The 9,177-nt window shown below is 39.6% G+C and overlaps 1 long non-coding RNA gene across 2 annotated transcripts in view; it reads right to left on the reverse strand.

Moving 5' to 3' along the window:
* The window catches only part of LOC143682526 (uncharacterized), a 45,910-nt gene extending 39,188 nt beyond the window's left edge, over positions 1-6,722 (reverse strand). For both annotated transcript variants that reach the window (XR_013175173.1, XR_013175172.1), the window contains exons 1-2: positions 6,667-6,722; positions 554-673 (exon numbers count right to left, since the gene is read on the reverse strand). This is a non-coding gene — a long non-coding RNA (uncharacterized LOC143682526). The remainder of the gene's footprint in view (positions 1-553; positions 674-6,666) is intronic.
* Between the last annotated feature and the right edge of the window lie 2,455 nt (positions 6,723-9,177).

Raw genomic sequence — 9,177 nt, forward strand, 5'->3', positions numbered from 1 at the left:
TTGTGCACAGCCCATCTCTAAGGAAAGCTCAGATTGCTCCTCCTAGGCACCACAAGGGGAAGGGTCAAGGCCAAGGACAGTCTTGGACCCAGGTTCTCATCAGAATATGATGAGAGAAGACAGCAGAATTTCTTCTCTTTGTGTGGCCTCTGGTCTTTGGAGCTATTCATTTGGTGTCTCCTCTTTAGACTTATTGCTTTAGGTCCTTTCGTGATTCATTTATGTATCCATTCAACACATTCTCTTGGGTGCTTTATTATATTCCACACCTTGTCAGGTGTTGAGGATATACCAGAACTAATTCAGATGGTGCTCTGTCATCGTGGCTTATAGTTTAGTGGGCTACCTCTCTGAGAACTCGGATGTTACAGTGAGTTTGTCCTGGGTCTGCCTGCCTCAGGGGAACAGTTCGCTTGCCTTGAGAAGATCCACTGGGAAGCAGGAAAAGAGTTTATCATCCACATTCATGCTCCAATAGACCAGTTGAGGAGCTTACAGCTCATAGGTTGCCTGTCCCAACCCATCTTTCCCACAGCAAATACTGACCACCTACCAGTGCATGGGAATCCGCCTTGAAGTTGATAGAATGACGGCAGGAGTCATGAAAATGATGTGCATGTCTGGCCTCACCTCCGTGATTATATTTCCTCTGGGAACCCAAAGGTCTCTGAACCTGCAGGATGAAGTTGACTGAGACTTTCAGATCAGGAGCCCCCCCATCACCCTTTTCCTTAGCCATTTTAGGAACAGAACCACCCGTCATTACTATTGTAGTAATTTTCTCACTTTGACATCTCCGTGGAGATGGACTGTGGTGGGTAGAGACCTTGGTGCCCATACCCTGGTATCCTGGAGAAATTTAGCAAAGCGGTTGGTGCCTACTGTTGTGGGATGAATGGGTGTGAAGACACACTCAAGGAAAAACAGAACAGTGCTGACAATACTTCTAGATATTAATGGTAAGCATAGGGAAATATATGGATATAGTCTGAAGGTTGAATAAATTGTGAACTAAATTCTTTATTCAAGGCACTGTATTGGGATCTGTGGATTATAAAATGGTCCTTTGACATGGATTCAGTGTTCATGGAATTAATGGGGTTGATAGGAAGCATACCAACAGCTACACTACAGGGTGAGACATTGCAACAGTTGATAAAGTGCTTCCAAAATTCTGAGGATGTACATTTGGTGAAGACTATTCATGTATTTATTTTTGAGGTTTTTTTTTTTTGCGTCGTAATAGCGGACACTAATTTATTTACAGGCATGGGTGAAGTGGGATTTGAAGATCTGGAGGCCTTTGCCAAGAGGCAGTTTGGTCCTAGCCTTCAGGAGTACTGAGATGTCAGTGAAATGCAGAGGCCATGCACTGTTGGGTGAGTCAATGGAGAGAAGCAAAGACAGAGCTCTGCTTTCTCTTTGTCCCCCACCCCAGAGGCTCTAACCCCCCACACTTGGTATGCTCAGCTGTATAGTTTTTATCACTCAGAGGATACCATAGAGAATATAAGCTCTCTACTTATATTCTGTTATTGCTTTCTTCCTCCATGGTGTTCTTAACTTTAAAGGAATTTATTTTTAATTCCTTAGCTTTAAACTACTTTGAATTTGTGTTGGTTTTGTGTACCATTTCATTCTGACTTGGGTAGCTACATTCTGATATTTGCCTTATGTTCTTTATAATGTCCTCCATTCCTCCCAAACTTGCTTTTATGATAGAACTTCTTCTATTTGCACAAGTTCTTATTTATTAAGATATCTCATTCTACTTCTTTTTACCCTGTGTTTCACCCTCTTGAAATTGTCTTGGTTTAGGCCATAGCAGATCAGCAAAATCTGGCTAAATGCCATTTTATTAAAGTCTAAACACTATGGAGGCCATTGTCTACGCGTGAGATTGCAGGGTTCAGAATTTCTGAGAAGGCTGCAGCTGCCTTAGAGAGAGAATAAAGGGCATATCGAAAACAATGTCCCTCTATGTCAGCATGGTAAGGGATGCCAAGATTGGGAACAGTAACAGAGAGTGACTGTCTCCTTACCACTGCCTTTTCATTTGGTCAAGATACAGCAGGTGGATTCTCTACACATTCATACTTTTTTTTTTTTTTTTAACTAAAAAGCTATAGGAGAGAAAAAGAATTCATTGCTACCCCAGAAGCCACGGTAAACATTCAGAAACAGCCCATCTGTCTCTGGAGCTCATTTGGAAGAGACAGAAGAGCCACAGGAAGGGCTGTGACCCAAGTTCATGGAAAGAAATGACTCTGCAGATTTTTCCTGCACAGTCTTGTGCATTGACTTCTGCTAATTTTTTCAGGGTCAATGTTCCAAGTGACATTTGGGAGATATGCCTGACTTCTGCCTGGCTCTAAACAGATCTGGAACTGTCTGGCTTTGAGATGGGTTCAAATCCATGGGTTAATGACAATCACAGCCCATAGCAAATGCTGGCAAACATTTTTGCAAACATGAGCCAAATTTTAGTTTCATTATAAAATGTAAAGTCAGATCTGGCTTTGAGTTTTGCACTAACATTTCACACAAAACTAATTTTCAGTCCTTCCAGATGGGTTCAGTGTCTATGGCATACTGCCTGGGACACTAAATGCATGTGGTGTAGAGGATGGTGGCGGGGGAGGGAATAAAGTTGGTTCCTATATGGGGAGATATGAAGGCTCTAGGATTTATGGCCAGAGGAGTTAGATTAAAAATTTTTTTTCCAGTAGCAACCTCTTTATCTAAATAGTTTCTGTATTAGTAGGGGGAAATGGCAGGGAACCAACATTTAATTGAATGATGCTATGTGCTAAGCATTGTGTTTTGTTTTTGATATTTATTATCTCATTCAGTCATTAAAATACTCTATGAGGTGGCTATCCATTTTCCTTTTAATTAGGTAAATAACTCATTTACCTCTGTACTCCCCAAATCATCTCTTTGTCTGAATTATATATGAGATGTGTATGAATGTGTATTCATCAACCAAAGAACAATTCATTGACAAGGAGTCAAAATGCTCTCCAGTTATAGGCAACCCCAATTTGACAGTTCATGGACAGAGCCATGGAATACAGTTGTGTAGGTTGTTCATTGCACAAGGGTCACTGGCTAAGGCTCAAGTGGGGGCTGAAATCCAACCCTGGCTCCACTTACCAATTGAGTGCTTTGGTGCAAGACTTTGTCTTGCCCAGGAGGAAAAGGGGAATTTTTCTAATTGAGTCATGCATATCAGCAGTAACCTTGCTGATGCAGATCCCTTAAAACCAGTGAACAACCTAAGAAAGGAACTTCAAAACCGTAGGGAATATCCTTCCATTGTGGCGTCTTGGGGTATTTGTCTCCTTATTTTCTCCCTTCTCTACTCATGCATCTTGGGACTGTCTCTTGGAGCTCTGTCTCTCCAGACTTCTGATGATCTCACTCGAGGGGTAGATGGGAAAGGTGGATTGAGTGGGAAGTGTGTGTGTTCCTTTTTCCCTCTCTCTTGCCCTCTGGGATTAGGGAGCTGGTGCGGTTGCAGTTACACTCACCCTCTTTCTAGGCATTGCTGTTTATACTTAGGTGAACACTCATGCTATTCTTCCTGTACACTTTCCCCTAAAACTGTGTGGCTGGCTAGGAAACTGTATATATACACACACACATATATATACATTATATACATATATAAACATATACATATATATGTATATGTATATATTTTTTGTATGCTGTATGGCGGGGTCACATTTCATTCTTTTTCCATGTGAGATTCCTGTTATTGCAGCACCATTTATTGAATTTTTTGTTTGCTGGTTGGTTTTTGCTGGTTTCTTTGTTTGAGAAGTGTATGGTCTGGGAATTGAACCCGGGTCTTCCGCATGGCAGGTGAGAATTCTACCACTGAACTACCCTTGCACCCCTGGTAACTATATATTTTTTAAACCACCATAGTCTCGGTTCAGGAAACAAATTTGATTTAAGAGTTTTCTTTCAATTATTTAGCAAATATGCCTAGTTAAATAAGTAAATGGGTTTTAAAATAAATACAAGGAGGGAAGCTTTGTTGTAAATTATTGACACATTTACTGAGCATCTACTTGATACTTAACAGTGCATTACATGCAGGAACAGGCCACATAAAAATATTAAGACGTGAAAATGGATTTTTAACTTAGTTTTAAAAGATGTGAAAATGGTCAGTGTAATTACTCTTATATAACGTTAAGTGTTGGGAGACAGGGGGCCCTGGGGCAACAGCTATTTTCACTCAACTCTGATGCTCATTCCCCTACCCTCTTGCAGTGCCAGCTGACTCCCGGCCCCCAGCTTCCTTATCTGCAAATGAGACGCAACCTCTGATAATCTCCATCCCAGTCTATGGTATGCATGTGATAAGATAATGGATGTGCGCTCCTTTAAGATGTGTAAGGTTCTTTCTACACTTAAGGTTTTATTGTTCTTATAAAGAAAAGTTACAAGTGCTCTGATGATGTCTTTAAAAATGTAATTTTTCCCTTTACAAATAACATGTATTTATATGAGAAATAAGGAGCATAAAGAAAGATATAAATAAAACACACACACAAATCAACAATAAGCCCCCAGAGATAATCGCAGTTAATATTTTTGCATATGACTTTGCAATCTTTTGTGAATTTTCATTAATCTAGCATAAATGAGATACACGTATATGTACATTTTTTTCTAGTAGGAAGACCTGTTTAGTTATTTTTTTTCTTCAATGATTTTTTTATTGGGACATAATCATGCAAGGTGTGTAATCAGTGGCTCACACTATCATCATAAAACTGTACATTCATCATCACAAATGATTTTTGAACATTTTCATTACTCCAAAAATAATAAAGTAAGAATAAAAATAAAATAAAAGTGAAAAAGAACACCGAAAAACATCTCATAACCCCCACCCCCTTACTGTTTATCTATTTTGTCTGTTTTTTTCTTACTCATCTGTCCATACACTGGATAAAGAGAGTCAGTTACAAGGTTTTTACACACACATTCACACCTTAAAAGCTCTATAGAAATAAAATCATCTTCAAGAATCAAGGCTATTGGATTACAGTTCAAAATTTTCAGGTATTTCTCTCTACCTATCTAATACACCCAAAGCTGAAAGAAGATATCTATATACTGCATAAGAATAACCTCCAGGATAACTTCTCGACTCTGTTTGAAATCTCTTAGCCACTGAAACTTTATTTTGTCTCATTTCTCTCTTCCTCTTTTTGGTCTAGAGGTTTTCTCTATCACAGGATGCTGGGTCCCCACTCATCCTGGGAGTCCTGTCCCACATTGCCAGAGAGATTCACACCCCTGGGAGTCATGTCCCATGCAGGGGGGAGGACAGTGAGTTCACCTGCTGAGTTGGCTTAGAGAGAGGCCACATCTGAGCAACAAAAGAGGATCTCTGGGGGTGACCCCTAGGCATAATCATAACTAGGCCTAGCTTCTCTTTTGCAGGAATAAATGTCATAGGGGTGCGCCCCAAGATCCAGGGCCTGTCCTATAAAGTTCGGCAGTCCCCAGCACTTGTGAGAGTATCAGGTCTTCCTGTATATACATTTTTAAACCTGTCTTTTCATTAAGCCTTATCAGACTAAAGATTGACAAGAAGCACATTGACAACTATGTTTCTGGGCTATCAGCAAATATCAGCTTCAGAAAAAGTCCAGGCGCTTTGCACAATGGCATTTGTAACATGATTTACATTGGACTGATAAACAATATCAAGACATTCCTATAGAGTTATTTAGCTATAAGCTCAGAGTGTACTAATTTTCTCTCATCATTTTTAAGGTTTTACCCTAAACATTTATTTTGAGACTTTCAAGGTGTATTCTGTCTCTGGAGTTGAGTCACTCAAATAATATCCCAACTGGAATATAATTATGCAAATATTGAAAATCCTTGTTGCTTTTTAGTACTGTTAACCCCTATTAAGTGGTTGAGTGGCTGGTGAGGGGGTATAAGTAAACTTTAAGTACAGGGGGCAGGTGAGGAGGTGAGTTCTGAGGTATCCAGGTAGTAATCCAGGGGTAGTAATCTTCTTGTGAATGATTACCGGGAAATTTAACTCTTTTTAAAATTAGGACTTTGTGGGGTGGGGGGCAGTGAATGCTTTTCAAGGCATTAAAATCAAGGCACTCTGGGAGTTTCAAATCATGAATGCTTTTTTAAAAAAAATCTCCACACGCATGGCATCTTTTGGACCACTTAGTTGGTATCATTTGCTCATCTTGCTTGCTTAGTCACATCCTTATGCTGGTGATTATATAAATGGTCTTAGATGACATGATACTTTCTTAATGGTGATGAAATGTAAAATGGCAGAAATATCGGCACATCTTTTTTGAGGGGCAAATCTCTCTTTTGTTTTTTTCTGTTTTGAAATAAACCACTGAAATGGAGGTCATTACAATCACAACTCTGATAAGGGTTTATCTTATCAGGCTGTCAAGGCTGCCTGCCCCTTTGGCCACCTCCGGTCTCCCCACCCCCACACTCCTTTTCTCTCTCAGTCAGGGCTTACAAGGAAGAAAAACAAATCCTCACAAGAATATTCAGAGGGTGAGAAAATGTGAAGTCCTTTCTCAATGGTGAGCTGCCTCAGAAATGCCGTGGGGTTGGTGGGGTTGGCTGTGTCTGTTAAATACTCACAGGATCCCTGCTCTGCGAGGTGTTGTTGGAGAGGCTGGTTACCATGCAGCCAATCACAGAGATGCAGGTTTCCATGGAAGCTACATCACGGATTCGTTTCATTCACAATGAAATCCACACAGCAAGACAAATCTACAAAAATAACCCATGTAAAACTGAAGCAAATTATTTCTGGGTGTTTATTCTATGCCTTTTGGTGTGTGTGTGTGTCTTTCTTTCATTTTAAAAATAACCTCAAAATATCTGGGCAACGAGGATAGCTTCCCCCAAAGCTGGAGTTCTTCCCGCCGCATGGCTGGTCGTTGTTCTTTTGAACGTGCTTACCTGTGTAGGTGAAACGCTCAACCCCCTTCCTTGTCTACATTTTAAAATGCAACAGTTTAGATCCAATTTTGAAATGAAAACAGAATATTCTGAATGTCTGGTGGGTGAGCACAGGCCATTTTAAAGGACATTTATATAACTAATAATAAGGTAAAAAAGAAAAAAATGAATGATTTTGAGCTTTAATCTTAATAATAATTCTTTATGTTAGATACTACTATTATCTTTATTTTACAGGTAAAAATAGAAGCTCAGAGAAGTCAAGTATTCTCTTCAAGGTTACACAACTATTAAGTAGCAGAGAATGATTTCCGATAGAGATATGTCTGATACTAGGTGCTATAATCTTAATTATTCTGCCATGATTTATTTTCATAATGTTGGATGTCAGTACTACTTTCTAGTCACTGGTGTAAAAATCCATCTCTCTCTCTCTCTTTCTCTCTCTCATCTATCTATCATCATCTTCATCTATCAATTATCCATCTAATTCATCTATCCATCAATATACATATGTACCCCTACATACATTCATATATACTGTGCTGGTTTGAAAGGATGTATGTACCCTAGAAAACACATGTTTTAATCAAAATCCCATTTTGTAAAGGCAGAATAATCCCTATTCAATACTGTATGTTTGAAACTGTAATCAGATCATCTCCCTGGAGATGTGATTTAATCAACAGGGGTTGTTAAGTTGGATTAGGTGACAACATGTCTCCACCCATTTGGTGGAGTTTCTTGATAAGTTTCTGGAGTCCTGTAAAAGAGGACACATTTTGGAGAATGAAGGAGATTCAGAGACAGCAGAGAAGAACGACATAGCCATGAGAAGCAGAGAGTCCACAAGCCAGTGACCTTGGAGATGAAGAAGGAAAATGCCTCCCAGGCAGCTTCATGAAACAGGAAGCCAGGAGAGAAAGCTAGCAGATGATGCCTTGCTCGCCATGTGCCCTTCCAACTGAGAGAGAAATTGTGACTGTGTTCACCATGTGCCCTTCCATTTGAGAGAGAAACCCTAAACTTCATCTGCCTTCTTGAACCAGGGTATCTTTCCCTGGATGCCTTTGATTGGACATTTCTATAGCCTTGTTGTAATTAGGACATTTTCTCAGCCTTAGAACTGTAACCTAGCAACTTATCAAATTCCCCCTTTTAAAAGCCATTCCATTTCTGGTATATTGCATTCCAGCAGCTAGCAAAGTAGAACATATGCATGTGCATACATATACACACACACTAAACCATACTCCTTCGGTCATTTCTCCGCTCTTATACCACACATTGTGCTCGTAGGTTTGACGCAGCCTTTGAACAATATGATGGCATATTCTAAATATGCTGAGTTAAACATGCTTACCTAATTGGCATTTATTAAAACAGATCCTCAAAACTTAAAAATACTCTAGGTGCTTGAAAGTATCCTAGAGAATTAAAAAAATAACGATTAGCCCTTGGTGGTTTCTCCCTCTATTTTTCTCAGTTCTTGAATTTAGTTAGGTGACGCATTAACACTTCATCTATTGGACACTATTGAAGAATAAAGTGCTCTCAGTGTTTGGACTTTTACAAATACATTTTATGTACCAAGGTTTCTGGAAGTCATTTTTAATAGAGAGTTACTGCTTTTAAGCTTTCTCTTCTTCCTATCTTAATCAGCAGAGTCTATCAGATGCCACCTAACTTTTTCGTTAGGACTCTGCATCTTCTCTCTGACCATTATTTGTAAACTTGAGGTCCTGGAGTGCTGCTCTTGGGTACTGGGGCTCACAAAGGACAGTGGCTGTCTGCTGGGTTTCTCTTTTGATTCCTCTTCTCTAGCTTTCACTCGCATTGCTTTCCCCGGGACCACTTCATACAACCCACCGTATGTTTAATTTCATGTCCTCTGTTAGCTAAGGCCATGTGTGCCTTACCAGGTACGTTCAGGCAACAAGCCCCATAGTAGATTAATTAACTCTGGCCTAAGAGCAGTGAATGAGCTTGATTTATGTACATTCCTCATCAGTGCTAGAGTCCTTTTTTGTGGTTGTTCAATTCAAGTGGGAAAACAAAACTCAATTTGGTTGAGTTTCTAGAGAGCTGACTGCTGAGTAAAGTATTATAATTTGAGACAAATACAATAACCTACTCTTATTTTAAAGAAAAACATTTTAAAAGGCAGCCTCCATGAGAAATGCTTTA

This window comes from Tamandua tetradactyla, chromosome 5 (assembly GCF_023851605.1).
Source record: "Tamandua tetradactyla isolate mTamTet1 chromosome 5, mTamTet1.pri, whole genome shotgun sequence".
Classification (NCBI taxonomy): domain Eukaryota; kingdom Metazoa; phylum Chordata; class Mammalia; order Pilosa; family Myrmecophagidae; genus Tamandua; species Tamandua tetradactyla.